Source organism: Anser brachyrhynchus, assembly GCF_964034855.1.
Source record: "Anser brachyrhynchus genome assembly, chromosome: 15".
Lineage (NCBI taxonomy): Eukaryota > Metazoa > Chordata > Aves > Anseriformes > Anatidae > Anser > Anser brachyrhynchus.
In genome coordinates this window covers 2,879,572-2,895,654 of record NC_137733.1, presented here as the reverse complement: position 1 = coordinate 2,895,654, position 16,083 = coordinate 2,879,572, and the positions used below count along the sequence as shown (strand labels likewise).

General features: G+C 38.0%; 1 protein-coding gene and 1 long non-coding RNA gene across 4 annotated transcripts in view; one reads left to right on the top strand and one right to left on the bottom strand.

Moving 5' to 3' along the window:
* Window positions 1-16,083, bottom strand: part of RBFOX1 (RNA binding fox-1 homolog 1) — an 868,680-nt gene that overhangs the window by 468,927 nt on the left and 383,670 nt on the right. The gene's annotated exons all lie outside the window — the stretch shown is intronic.
* The window catches only part of LOC308178464, a 38,529-nt gene extending 22,446 nt beyond the window's left edge, over window positions 1-16,083 (top strand). Inside the window, exon 2 of the long non-coding RNA XR_013939784.1 lies at window positions 1-16,083. This exon is cut by the window's left edge and continues 17,186 nt beyond it. This is a non-coding gene — a long non-coding RNA (uncharacterized lncRNA).

Sequence of the window (16,083 nt, the reverse complement as noted above, 5' to 3'; positions counted from 1 at the left end):
GATAAAAGTCAACAGGAAAATGCTGTATCTAAGGTAATCATTACTGCAGAAAGATAAATTCCTTTACTGTAGTGAACCAGTATGCTGGAAAGATTTGGTGAGTTTTATTCATACCACAATAGGAATCTCTCCAATGAGGAGTTTACATCATTCAGAATACAATATAATCTTCCCTAAGCTAACAAAATGAGGATAAATGATTTCACTTGTCTTAAGTATTTCAATGTGAATCTCATGTTAAGGGTCTTGGACTATGTGAAATTACTTAGAAGACAGTAATTATGTGGTCAATGAAAAGACAGAACAAAACGGCTACGCATGCTATACATGGTGACGTGCCGTTCATCCCCACAAGGATGGAACAAAAATCCTTGCTTAACAGGTAGAGAGGGCCAAGGCTGAACAGCTCTACTGACAGAACGCAGCCCCTCTGGGCAATGCGGCAGGAGCAGCCGCTCTGCCTTCCTCCTCTTTGGTCCTGGGCAGCGCAGCAAGCCTAAGGCAGCGCTGCTGTCTCTGCAGGGAAGAGAGTACAGATGTCTTCTCATCTTCCAAAATGTATTTTGCTCCATGCAGGGCCCTCTGTAAGCCTGAAGTAAATTGCTGACTAACTCACTGTGATTTTGTTTCACTTTTTTAAACTAAAATTCTGTGCACTGCCATAAGTTAACTCTTATGCCACACCACCTTGTTTTAAAGCATTATTCAAGCTGCTTTCAGAAAAGCACATGACATGCAAGTATTTAATACACTGCATAGTACCTGCTTAACAGCCCCACTAAAATCACCATGTTACACCCAACAGCATTTTATCTATTCTGTTTTATGCTTACATAAGTAAAAGCAAATGAAGAATAACTTCTACCAGAAAGTGAAATAAAAATGAAGTACCAGCAACAGTCATTATTAACAAATTTCATCATATAACACTGATTGTGTGACGTTTTGAGTTACATCAGCAACTTCGTAATATCACCTAATAGCTATATATTCTTTTCTCCAAAGAGGAGACCAAAAAGAAAAATATATCTATACATAAATTATATCTTGTGAAACATTTAATCCATCAGTGAAATAATTTCTTATAAGGGAAATAGACCAATTTAACAGGGCACAGCTTCACTACACGTAATCTGAGAAGAAGTGAGAACGCCTTTGGAAAGGTATACTTCTGATACAACCCGATGCTTCTTACATATGATACAAGTCATATTGACGAACCGGGGAAATTAAAAAGCAGGTTATCTCAAAAAGCTGAGTTCTATTCTTTCACTGCCATGTGACAATAATAACAAACAGCAGCCAAGGCGACAACACAAAACAGTATGCCAAGTTTTAAATGAAGATAGTTTGGTAAATGTTATCCCTCCCCAAATACGACTCTGCAATATGAACACACTGTTTAAGGATTACAGTTGAGAACAACACTTACAGCAGTGGGCCTTCACTGATATTGGAATAGAACTGAATTTCATATTGGAAATATGGTCTGCTTTTCAAGGTAGCTCTTGATATTAAAAGCAGAGAAACAAGTGTTGTGACAAAATGTATGTTTGATTTTTTTCACAATTTATGTTCATTTAAGGAGAGCCATGGGATTAGGTAGAACCCCCCTGAAGAAGAGGAAATAGTCCTCCTGCCTTTGGGCACTACCACGCACACTCACTGGCAAAAAGGATGCAGAGTTCAGAATAGGCAGGCACAAGGTGACAGTGGGAAGCAAGGAACCGACCATTCAAACAGAGCCAGAAAAAAAAGCAACGATGAGAACGGTGGCAAACAGAAATTTACAGGGGCCACAGGAAACGAGGCAGAGTTTGCTGCAACTTAGAAAGCCACCAGCTGAAACCAAGTCTGTAAGCAAGGACCTGCCTCTAAGGACGCAGTAGAAGAGTTGCATGCAAAACCCTTTTATTTATTACTTTTTTACTCTGAGTCTCCAGTTCAAAAATTAAGTATTCTAGTTTTGGTTCTAATAGAACCTGTCATTTCAAATATGTAAGAGCTTTTTAACTTTCTTTGGGGAGTTCTCTAACGAGAAGGTCTATTTAAATCCACTTAAAAGAGCCAGCTGACTCAGGGACTCATTTTGTATGTGATCATACTACTCACATCCAAAATACAGTAAAGTAGAACGGGAAAACCAATCAGCCTGTCATCATTTATTGCAACACTAAGGACATACAGTATAGGAACAGATGAATTATTTCACAAGTAAGCAGGATAATTTTCAATCTGATGTAAGATTGCATCTACAAACACTAAAGATCCTTAATATTCTGGTGAGTAAAGCACAGTGAGAAGCTTACTTTTCTGTTCCCAACAAAACCAAGCAAAATCCCTCAAAATAATTATCTGCAGGTCAGAACTCAGTTTCAGAAGTAGGAAAGAAAAATTGCATTTACCTTCTGGAGATTATCCTGACTCTTCTACCTATTTTCTTCCTAGTTAAAATTTAAGAGGCAAGGATCCCATTTAGAACAGATGAGGGAAATTTCTTCTCCTTCCCAACTAGTAGGACGGAAAACATACTGCAAATGTCTACTGCTGATGTAGTACAAAACATATTGAAATGTCACTGAAAAAAAGAGTTAATCTTTCTGACTTCATGCTAGTTTTATATATTGGTCTACTTAAGTTGGGACAGAATTTCTCCAATTTTACATACATATCTGACAGTTGTCAGCACCAAATTAAATGTTTCCTTTGAAGGCATACAAGAACTAGATATTCTATAGTATGTTACATTTCACTTAAACATAGGACTAACTTTATCCTTTGGATAAATACCTAGTTCCCTACTAATTCAGGCTGCCTTCAGAGAAATATTTAACCCTGTTGAATCTGTGGATAAAATTGTGACCTGAGCAGGTGTTATAGCTCAGCCTGGCACCATGTCACCTACCAGGGCTCTACCAAGTAGTTTTCCAGGCTCCACATTCACATCTGCCATACCTGTCACCTACTAAGGTTAAGTATCAATTGAATCAAGCTACTGCTGCCCTGACAACATCAATTCTTATTTTGTTCCTGTAGTTTTCTAGCTGACCCATTTTGTTCTGGAACATACTTCAGCTGTTTGATTTGATAGAACTGGAAATGTTTATAGCAAGAGAAAACCTGTCAGCAGCAAGTTGGTCATTAGCTTATTGTCTATAAAATATTCCTTGACCTTCCTAAATAACATCATGAAGGCATTTTTTTCCCCCAGCTTTGGAAGATATGGAGAAAAATATATTAAAATATAATAAACATAGTATTATATTTTATAATATTATATATATTATGTAATATATTATATAAATATAATAAATTATTATATTTAATAATATAATAAAATCTCTCTTCCTCTCTCTGTTTAAAATAATTATTTAACAATATTGGAATACTACAGTGTATCACTTGTAAGTCAGATTATTAATAATTAAAAAAAAGTGAGCCCAGCAAAGTATAGCACCATACTTCACTGAATCTACAAATGAGCATAAAATACGATTTTCTTACTTGCTACCTTTCTATTTTTCCAAATTGTAACTTAAACTTCCCCCAGAAATCTATGGCCTCCAACTTCTTTCTTGCTTTCTAATCACATGAAACACCCTGGATTCAATTTCCATTTTCTTAAGCACTTGTCAAATTCTTAACTCCTTAAAGCCTTCCTTCCGTCGTATATTTCTATCTTCCACTGACAATAAGAACTGTCTTCATATACAGTCACTTCTTGTAAAACTTGAACAAAATTTCTGAAAACGAAATTGTTTGAAGCTGTATACAAGGCACGTTCTTATCAGTCCATTCTTAGGCCTCTCATTATTACGTTGTGATGTGTGTTAGGATGGATGAAGACAGCTCTACAGGCATTCCCCATGTGCTAGAACGGGGCTAACAATACAAAAAGGGCTGATGGAACATAACAGTCAATTCAAAGAAATGTAATAAAACATGGAACTACTAGCACTCATCTCCAGTAAATATACTGCGATTATTAACCATGACAGCCCAGAATTTCTCCTCTGTGTTTGCCCTACTGGAGATTCCTCAAAAAGTCTCCTATTTTTGTAAGGAATGTTTTCCTATATTTGCAACAGACTAACCTGAGAGTATTATCCCCCTCCATTTCCTGTAAATATATATCTTAATTCAGATTCTTGGACATGAGTTCTTCAAATTCATGAACATTAAAATGCAGAAGTATACTATATACAATTTCATTTAAGTTTCTAAGTTTCTTTACTATAAAAACATACACACCTATTTACACACATATATATATTCACACATATACATGAATCTAATCCTTGCATATTAAGAGACGTATATGTCCATGTAATTATGTAACATGGTCGGTATTTTCAAGATTGCTTGCGCTACACTGAGAATCAGAATTTAAATTCAAATAACTAAGAAAATGCCATCCAACCATAGGAAATGTTTAAGAAAAATAATGAAAAATCCTAGAAAAGGGGAAAAAGAGAAATCTTAATGGACTGAAAAATATAGTCTGATATTTGTCTTCAAAATCTTGTTTGAAAATAGTCTTATGAAAATTGGCAAATATACACTTTGGGGCACAGAAGTGGCAAGTCATTTAATGTGCAACACTTGTTCATGTAAAATAGTATTTCTAAATGTAATGAAACAACTCTGAGATGCCACTGAGACCATCAAATACAGACACCTATTCATGTAATCAAAACTTGCTAGATAGATGCCGTAGAGAGTATACCTCAAACACAGCTCATTTACAGAACTGTCTGCTGCAGCACAGTTCATATGCATTGAAGATGCATAAAGGTGAAATTAGAAAATATCACCACGAGAGCAAGTGGCAGATATCATAAGCTAATATAAAACAAATAAGCACATATCACAAACTAATATAAAACAAATATGGGATTTTTTTTATGAGGCAATGAACTTGTCCCCACAGATGTGTACATACACATTTATATACAAAAAGGCATGTGGTAACATTTTTTAAAACATAGATCAGAATAATAAGAGCTTCTACTTTTAATTTTTGAATTAATCAAGTATGAGTAAATTCTTTGAATAAAATAGTATAGCTACAGGAAATACCCTGAAATAATCATTTCTAACTGTTTTCTCTGCACTTCAAAAACAATGCATAGTCAAAAACACCCCACTAGTATCATATTTGTTCATGTACTAACTATGCAAGTAAGCTAAAGATTCTCTAAAAGCGAGAAAAGTTGAAGTGGTCACCACTTTGTTTTTTTTTTTTTTAAGGAAAAAGTACATTTTTTTTTGACACCTTGCAGTCATTTCATTCTCACGGCTAGATTTTTAAACCTTCTGAAAAAAAATGTTTTGCAATTAAGTGGCACACTCTTTACAAAACTGTTTAGAATACAAAAATGCTGTTCATTTAATCTCACATCATAAATATGTTACTTCTCAAAAGTAACTTTTTTTTTTTGTTATGGATTTTTACCCATATCACTTATTCATACTCTGCCAAGGTAATTTAATATGCTTCTATAAATAATTGTAAGTGACTTAATTTTCAAAAGGAAGACTGTGAAAAAAAAAAGTCTCAGTCTCACCCACACTACATTCCCAAGTGTGAAAAATAATTTACCTGAAAATATGTATTTTTCTCTATTTTTCATGGAAAATCTTAGGCGCCTGGGGAGCAAGGTCATTAGAAAATCAATATAAAATGACTAGATATATTTACTGTATACGGTATGCTATTTAAGCATGTAATTTAGACAGTCTTTCAATAATTGCAATGCAATACTACTGAAAAGAGTTTCTACTTATTTGTAATAACTAATTCCCATTAAACATTAAAAAAATACTATTGGGGTTTAAAATGTAATAGTACAACAGACTAGAAAAAAATCACAAAAGGTTAATTTAGGAAAGAAAACTCTAGGAATGCCATTATTTTTGGTGAGAACAAGTCACAGTATCAAGTCTTAACACTGTCTCTTCCTTTATTAATGGACGTAGCTTTAATTTCATGTCTAACTCAAAGTCATGGTAAGACATATTAAATGATACCACAACTGAATGTCACTTGCTGCAACTGGAGCTCTCCTCACAGAATTCCCACCAAAATATTTCAGGTTAACTTATGAAATAAGACCAACAGCTGAGCAAGATATGACTGAACAGTTTATATGAAAAGAATTTCACAATTTCAGAACATTGTACCTAAAATATCTCATCTTTTTTTATAGTACTTCTTTAAAAAGTGCACTATATCATTCATGATGAGTTTTCCATTAGTGCTATCCATTGCATTTGCAAAATACAGGTCTCACTAGACTAAAACCCCAAGTACTATACTCCAGTTCATCCAAAAGATCCACTGAATGATCCCACTGAAGCTAAAAGAATCATAGAATAACCCGAGTTGGAAGGGACCCATAAGGATCATTGAGTCCAACTCCTGGCACCACACAGGTCTACCCAAAAATTCAGACCATACGACTAAGAGCACAGTTTAAACGCTTCTAAAACTCCAACAGGCTTGGTGCCATGACTACTTCCCTGGGGAGCCTGTTCCAGTGCGCGACCACCCTCTTGGTGAAGAACCTTTTCCTGATATCCACCCTGAACCTCCCCTGTTGCAGCTTGACTCCATTCCCTGAGGTCCTATCGCTTTTCACCAGAGAGAAGAGAACGGCGCCTGCCCCTCCACTCCCCCTCACGAGGAAGCTGTAGGCCACGATGAGGTCTCCCCTCAGCCTCCTCTTTTCCAGGCTGAACAGGCCCAGTGACCTCAGCTGCTCCTCATACATCTTCCCCTCTAGGCCCTTCACCATCTTTGTAGCCCTCCTCTGGACACTCTCCAACAGTTTTACATCCTTTTTGTACTGTGGTGCCCAGAACTGCACACAGTACTTGAGGTGAGGCCGCACCAGTGCAGAGCAGAGCGGGACAATCACTTCCCTCGACCGACTAGCGATGCCGTGCTTGATGCACCCCAGGATACGGTTGGCCCTCCTGGCTGCCAGGGCACACTGCTGGCTCATATTCAGCTTGCTATCAACCACAACCCCCAGATCCCTCTCTGCAGGGCTGCTCTCCAGTGTTTCATCCCCCAGTCTGTACGTATAGCCAGGGTTTCCCCTTCCCAGGTGCAGGACCTGGCACTTACTCTTGTGGACCTGGAACTTGTAAGAAAGCATGAACCTGTCTCAGGAATTTCTTCCAAGTTCTAGGACTTAGAGCTAATACAGCTAATACTGTGTCTTAAGCTTCCTCCCCAGGAATTAAACATTTGGTCCACATTTGAATACCACCTAAAAAAACAGGCTGTCACACAACCACAGTGAGCTGTCAGTGAACCTGCCAGTTCACAGGCCTTGTCAGCAGCCACAGAGATTAAAGCTTACAGAAGCAGGAAACCTCCATTTGCTGAAACACACGCTCATATTTTCTCTCAGACTCCAAGATTTAGCAGTATGTAAAGTAAAAGAAAGCTTCCATCATTAAGTATGCACAGGCACTCCAGGGGAAAAAATAATAATAATAATAATAAAGTTCTTTGAGGAATTCAGTCTTATTTATATCCACTATTTTCTACCATCCTTACCTTAGTCACACTGAGACTTAGTCACTCCAAGGAGACTCCACAAACTCTCTGGGCGACCTGTGCAGTGCTCAGTCATCCTCAGAGGAAAGAAGTGTTTCCTGATGCTCAGACAGATCCTCCTGTTTCAGTTTGTGCCTATTGCTTCTTGTCCTGTCACTGGGCACCCTTCAAATATTTGTACGCATTGATGAGATCTCCCCTTAAACTTCTCTTTTCTGGCCTAAATAATACGAGCTGTCTCAGCCTTTCCTCGTAGGAGAGATGCTCCAGACACTTAATCATCTTTGTGACCTTTCCCTGGACTCTGTCCAGTATGTCCAAGTCTCTTTTGTACTGGGGAGCCCAGAACTGTACACAGTACTCCAGGTTTGGCCTCACAAATAGTGAGGAAGGACCACCTCCCCCAACCTGCTGGCAATACTTTGCCTAATGCAGCCCACAACACCATTACTCTTCTTTGTGGCAAGAGCACGTTGCTGGCTCATGTTCGACATAGTGTTTGCCAGGACCCCTATAGGTCCTTTTCTGCCAAGCTGCTTTCTAGCTGGTGTCTCCTATGATTGCTTGTGGTTGTTCTTAATCACAGAAGATTCTCAGGTTGGTCAAGCACAACTTTCCCTTGGTGAATCCATATTCACTACTACTGATGGTTTTCTTGTCCTTCCTGTGTCTAGGAAGGGTTTCCAGGATTCAGTCACCGTCCCAGAGACTGAGGTGAGGCAGGCCTGGAAGTTCCCAGGCCTGAAGGCCCTGGAACTTCCCTCTTGCCCTCCTTGAAGACAGGAGTGACAGTCCTTCCTCCAGTCCTCAAGTATTTCTCCCACTTGCCATGATCTTTAAAGATTTATTGAGAGAGGCCTCACAATTACATCCACCAACTCCTTCAGCAGTTATGAGGGCATCCTGTCAGGGCATGTGGACTTATGTACATGTGGTTTGCTTATCCACAACCTGACCCACTTCCACCAAGGGTACATCTTCCTCACTCCAGCCTTTCCCTCTGGTCTCCAGTGCCTGGGATTCCTGAGGGTCAGTCTTAACAGTAAAGACTGAGGCAAAGAAAGCATCCAGTACCTCATCTTTTCCCTGTCCTGTGTAACCAGGTCCTGCATCTCATTCAGCAGTGGGATCACGCTTTCCTCAGTCTTCGTTTTGTCACCAGTGTACTTACTGAAGCCCCTCTTGTTGTCTGTGACACTCCAGGCCATATTCAAATCCCTTTGGGCACCCTAACTTCCTCCCTGAATGCTTGGAACATGTCACTGTATTCCTCTGAGGTTACGCAGCCTTGCTGCCAACTTCCTTTTTCACCTTCACCTTGCTGCATGCTTCCTTTTTGTGCCTGAGTTTGGCCAGGGGCTCCTGGTTCATCCACACAGGCCTGCTGACATTGTTGCCTGACTTCCTGAGCATTGGGCTGGACTGCTCTTGAGCTTGCTGGAGGTGATCCTTGAATATTAACCTTGAATATTAGCCAGCTTTCTTGGGTCCCTCTTCCCCCCAGGCCTTCATCACATTGGACTTCTCCAACCAGATCTTTGTAGGGGTCAAGGTCTGCTTTCCTGAAGTCCAGGGTTGTGAACTTGCCTTTCACCCTCCTCCTTCATTCCCTCAGGATCCTGAGCGCCACCCTCTCATGATCTCTACAGCCAAGGCTGCCTTCAGCCTTCACATCCCGAACTGGTCCTTTCTTGTTTGTAAGAGGTACATCAGAGCACCTCTCCTTTTTGGCTTCTCTATGAGTTGGGCTGTTTTGTCATGTTGGCTACTCTATCCCAGCACATTTCCTGTATATAGCAATCAAATGAATAAGTCCCTTTGTTTAAAGCAAAACTACTCTTCAGGAATTCAACTGATAATTAAGTCGAAAATAATATTATTGCTTGACAGACTCAGACTGAAATTTCTCTGCCTTGCCTACTACAGTATACAAATTTATGGGCTGAGAAGCAAAAGAAAGTAGCTGTTAAGTTCAGGAACAAAGGAGACCTGGTAACCTATGGAATAGAATTTTGGTTTTGCTGGACCTAGGTATTTTGTAAGGAATAAACAGTGCATGAAGCTTTTCTGGGACTGGAAACTGCTGATATATTCTCCCCATTTTTTTTATTTATTTTTTAATTAAGTGTAAGATCATACTGCAAAATGCCTTGTTTAATGGATTTACAGGGTCATTTTTAGCACTAAGGCCCCATTTCCTGAAATGTGCAGGAATTTTAAGTGTGATAGATATTTAAGTGTTTTAAGTCTTCTGTCTTCAGGCTCACCAAGTCCGTTATTCTCAAACGGATACATAGCAACATAACCACACATACATTGCAGAAATTGTATATAATATGAATAATACAGCTGTATTCAGAGCAAAAGAAAATAATTAACACAAAAACAAAACAAACACAAAGGTTTAACTTTCATATTAAAGTGCCAGAACATCAGGCAAATTATTTATCAAGTAGGAGAATTGGCTGCCCTAGCATTTAAGAAAATTCTTGCAATACTGTCTAAAGTGGCAAAAATTAATCACAAAGTTGTGCTTTATAAAGATAATGATACTGTCCCTGGAGGGAACAGTTCAAGGCTGATAGTGATACATTAAATAACTGAGTGTTTTAGAAGCCATAGACTGTGAAGACTCCTGCTGTCTTTTAGTTACACAAATCTCATCACCAGGGTGGAAAGCTTTTCTGTTTTCACTGTGATAAATAAAGAAAAGTGCTCCCTAGCATCTTTTACTATGTATATATCAATGGTCTAGTATGAAAGGGCATTGACTTATATAGTTAAAAGCTTTTACCTTATACTTTTTTTTTTTTTTTTACCATTCCGATATTTTAAGAGCAAGCTTTGATACAAGAATAAGTCCCTTGAGTTATTCAAGTAGATGATCATAAGAATGAATCAACATTCATTTCAGTGAGGAAAAGGAGAATTACATGGTGGATTTTAGACTCCACAGATTATAAAAAGACTGTCTGTGGAGGCTTCTGTGGAATTTCTTATTAGAGTTCAAGTATCTCAGGTACTTCTCACAGTCAATGAAATGCTACCAGCACAACTGTATTGAACCTCAGTTTGCTCTTATGTTACAGTTCCGATACACTTTGATTTGGCTCAGGTTCTTTCAAAATTGTCTAATCTGATTAAAAACAGATCTCCAAATTGAACTAACTCAAACATGGCAAAATGATTGCTGCTCCCTATTTTAATGGTCTTTAAAGTTATAGTCATAAACCTTTAAATCAAAGATCCCGGAAACAGAAGAAAGTCCCCTGCCAAATCATTAATGAATTTCTAAGAAGACATGGGAGATACTTCTCCTGCCAGTTTGCTCTATATATTCATCTATTAACTGCAATTGCTATATGTCAAAAGATAAAACAGCTAGAGAGACAGAATGCTGATGTGACTTAAATTCCTATGTTCAAATGGAAGGTGTGTTTGTTGTTGTATATTTCTCCTCCTCTAATAAGGCTTTTGAAAAATCCATCATGAGCTAATATATATCTCTTTTGCATATTTGGTACCTTTTCCTGCTTTAAAAATTCTCACTTCAGATGACGTAGCTCACTTCAGACCCTGGAGACAAACAGAAACCTTAATTCCTTAGAGGACGGAAACAGAACTGTCTTTAGTCTTTCTATCACTGTCACAGTTTAAGGGGTGACATTGGTAAATGATCAATCCTTAAATAGGACTTCAACAGCTAAGTGAACATAAGACAATGACCAGTTCAGATAGGAAAGAATTGACAGTTCAGATAGGAAATAATTGCGCTTTCTTTTGGCAGATTGGAAGCTTAGTTTCTTTTCCAGTGCTCCTAGATATAAATCAGCATGCAGATGTACATAGAAAGAAGCAGACCTTTACTATCCTTGACTAGACCTATTTTGGGGGGTATTTCAGTTTTGATGAATGATAAGAGGAACGATATGCAGCACAACTTAAGAAAGAATTGTCATGGGGTACTGTGCATAAATTGCATGGTTTGCCACATTCATGCATGAGCATCTAAATAATTTACACATGAATGCCCAAAGCAGTTCATGAGTTCATGTCTGAGTATCAAAAACCATATATAAATATATATATAACATATCATATATAAATATCATATATAAACACCCATTAGTTCTTGCAAGAGTGTTCAATTGGTACCTAATTCATGCATGAATGCCCAACTAATTTATGCATGTATGCCCAATTAGTTCATGCATGTCCACACAGTAAGTTTAGATATAAGCATCATTAGTTCATGCAGTTGCATCCAGCCATGTCATGCACAGGTGCAAAATTAGTTCACACACAGGCACCCAGCCCATTAACGCACATGTTGGCCATATGCTGCAGGTTTTAGTAGCCAGTAACCGCAGGGTTTTAACTGCTTACACCAGTGTAAGCAACTCATGTGACAGAGCTTCAGTTAGTCAGAGGAGCACACAACACCTATGCTCTGCCATATTTAAGAGCACCAGCTGCTAGGGAAACAACCACAGGAGTAGAGGCATGACAGGATATTTGAGGAGATAAGGTGGTAAAGACTGCTGAGGGGACACGCGGCTGGAGGTGGAGAAGTGGGAGACTTTTATTTAGCTACCAAAGTTTAAAAAACAAATTACTCCAAATGAGGCAGAACAGCTGTTGACTCTCAGTCTCCTACATCTTGGCTATTTCCCTAATCATTCTGCCGTAGCCTCTCTCTCTTTCATTTGATCATTCTCCTGTATACTGACACATTTTCCTGGTGAAAAATAAAAGTAAATATTTTGATTTAATTACCTGTATCTTTAACTACTTTAGCAGCCAAACAGGTGGGATATGGATCAGATTAGCTAACAAAAGTGATTGGACACTCTGGGTTTTAGTATGACAGTAGAATTCATGCTTTTTTTAAAGACAGATATTGAAGATGCAAAGCTATACATAAATGCCTAATATGAATAAATTAATACAGAAAGCTCTAGTAGAAAACTAGCTCTAGTCACCTACTAGTATGAATTTGGAATTTGTTGCATCCTTACTTCTATACCAGCATCATGTAAAATGTAATTCACATCATTTCAGCTGTTAGAGGAAAAAGTCAGAATCTCGGTCATACAGTGAGAACACACACACGCGTGCGAACATACACACGTATAAATATGTGCACACACTTGCTTAAATGCTTCCAGTCATTTCAGGCAAAACATACAAACAGCATAATATGTACAACACTTTGCCAGTAAAGGGTAAATTGTAATTCACCACAATTTAAGAGGTCTTTTGTGCTTCCTTTATAAAATTGAATGATGAAAAACTGTAGAGCACAAACATAGAATCATAGAATATCCGGAGTTGGAAGGGACCCATAAGGATCATCGAGTCCAACTCCTGGCACTACACGGGTTTATCCAAAAATTCAGACCATACAACTAAGAGCACAGTCCAAACGCTTCTTAAATTCCGACAGGCTTGGTGCAGTGACTCCTTCCCTGGGGAGCCTGTTCCAGTGTGTGACAACCAGAACCTCTTCCTGATGTCCAACCTGAACCTCCCCTGCCGCAGCTTGACTCCATTCCCTCAGGTCCTATCACTGGTCACTGAAGAGAACAGATCAGCACCTGCCCCTCCACTCCCCCTCATGAGGAAGCTGCAGGCCGCGATGAGGTCTCCCCTCAGCCTCCTCTTTTCCAGGCTGAACAGGCCCAGTGACCTCAGCCGCTCCTCATATGTCTTCCCCTCTAGGCCCTTCACCATCTTTGTAGCCCTCCTCTGGACACTCTCCAACAGTTTTACACCCTTTTTGTACTGTGGTGCCCAGAACTGCACACAGTACTCGAGGTGAGGCCGCAACAGCTCAGTGCTTCACAAATACAATTATGCCACATGCAGGAATTGCAAGTGTTTCAGTCTCATATTTCAGTCATGATGGACTCTGCATTATGGTATCAGACACTTAACCATTGGGTGCCCATGTACTTTCTATCTTGAGATCCCTCTAGTGTGCTAATATTCAGAATGTAGCTGCCAAAATAATATGACATAAAAGACTAACGCATCATAAATAACCCACCCATGTAAAATCAGAAAACATCAGTTAGGGAGCTTCAAATATTCACTTATTATTGTGGGGAAAAAAAGAAAAAAAAAAGAAAAAAAAAAGAATAAACAGGAAAAAGAGAAATGGCAAAAAAAAATGCAGGAAATAAATGTCCATTCCTGCCTCTTATAGAACTAGATTGATTCCTTCTGCTAGATGGCTTCCTTTTTCTATATAGCAGGTTCAAATACAAGTTTATTTGCACACTGTAGTTGAAATTGGGTCTGCTATTTTGGTGAAAGACACAGGGGAAAAAGTGTGGGGTTTTTTTTTTTGTTTGTTTTTTTTGTAGCTTCATCACCCTAGTTCATTATAAAGTGGAAAAAAAAAGCTTCTCATCTCACCAGACGAGTATAAATTAGCTTCCAACCTTCTCTTGGTCTTTAACTTTTCTCTCCATACAAAAACCTGAGTATTTCCTTATTATTTTCATCCATTAAAGGTTCTCTAGCTCTATTCATATAAGCACAAAAAAATGAATCAGAAGATGACTGTCTTGGCTAAAACACTAATAGTACAGATTTACGTTGATGCTTACTCCTCCAACCTAACTGAAGATGACAGATCTCCTCTCCTATATTACAGATGGCTAAAATATCTACTCCATGGGGCACAAGTAGGACTATGGAACTAATAAAATAAAGTGCAAAATTTGCAGGTTTAGGGTCACAAATGGTAAAGCACTCAAGGACCCAGCCAGATGTTGACACACAATGCATTTCTGAATCATTATAATATTCCTGATTTTCTAACATCAGATTGCTTTAAAATGAATGAATGATAAACAGCATGTTCTATCTAAAATGCTTTGTAGCATTTTTATTTATTATTGAATAGCTGGCTTCAATGAGATGACTACTTTTTTTTTTTTTTTTTTTTTAAGGTGGCTGAAATGCTTCCTACTAGTAACAGTCTCAATCTAGGGAAGAACATTCTATTATAAATGCAAAATAATAAACAATAAAAGACTTTGTGGATATATGCTAAACAGAATAAACAACAAATGCATTTCTTGTGTCATATTAAATCTTTTTAACGCAGTCGCTTCATTTTCCCTGAAATGCCATCCTGTCATTCAAACGTTGATCTGATTTAAAGTAAGCTATTTCTATGGGAAGAATACCCAACATAAAAGTTTTTCTGGCAGAAAATCAGACATCATGGAAAGATGCATGTTGCAGGCAAAACAGTCCTGACTTGGGGAATTTTACTTAGTTTATGGTCAAGTAACACAAAGTTCTAATCACTGATTCTGGTATTGAGAAAACAGAGAAGGCAAACATTTAAACACATAAGTTAATGCCTTTAATCCCATTTTCACGGTCTCAACTTCAGGCAAACACCTCTCTCAAACTAGAGAAGAGTGGCATAGGGAATAAATCCAAACCTGTGTGTATCAGGAATGTAAAGTACTGAGACATAAATTAAACCTATATAAATATCAAATATGACAACCTATTTCAGAGTAGCGTAATTCATAAATACTTCTTCCTCTCAATTCATCAACAAGCCTGTAAAATGCACTGAACATTTTGCCACACACCCTAAACACAATGTATAAAACCACTTCTGATAATCTTGCATTATATAGCATTTTCAGGCCAGTAACTTTGTAATCCTCACAAATGTGAACAGTATCTTTGTACAGCATTGCCAGGAAGAAAAAAAACAACAACAACAACAAAAAAACACCCCTGCCCCTCATCCCCTCCTCCTCCCTCCAATTTTACCAGGTTAATTAAAAAAAAAAAAAAGAGAGAGAGAAAGGAAAGTGAAACAACCAACCAAAAAAAAAACTTACCAAACAAAAATCCCCACCTGCTAAAGTTCCAATGCATACTAATTTAAAATTAAGCAATGTCAGGTCCTACAAGAAGTAATGTGTCAAACTGAGTATTGACTCTTTCTGAGCTTCTGAATATAAAAAATAATTTTCTTCTAGTTTATATTATGCATACTGTTCATATAGCTAGTCTGCTTGATTTTGATTTTTTCTTTAGTACATTTTTAAACACTTATCTTTTAATTATTTTTTAATCAATACTGTCATGTGGCAGCACAGATTATATACAACACAGATATTTTCCCCATTTTCTCTATCTACCTTATGATGTTAACTAACAGAAGTTGGAAAACATTTTTCTTTATCTGCCAGAATTTCTTGCTGCTGTTTCAAACAGGCTGATGCATTCAAGTCATAGCAATGCAACACATACCTGACAATCTGACAGCATTTTTTTTAATTTAATAATGGAAACATGACAATTAGTGGAATAATTGTGAAGCTATTAAGGATCAATGGATCCATTTACTGAGAGGAAATGAGAAAATTCCAGTTCCTCTGATAAATCTTTTAAAATAACCATATTCACATAGGAACGCATTCATTTACACCATCAGTTTGGAAGCAACAGGATTTCTGACAAATTCTGTGCTC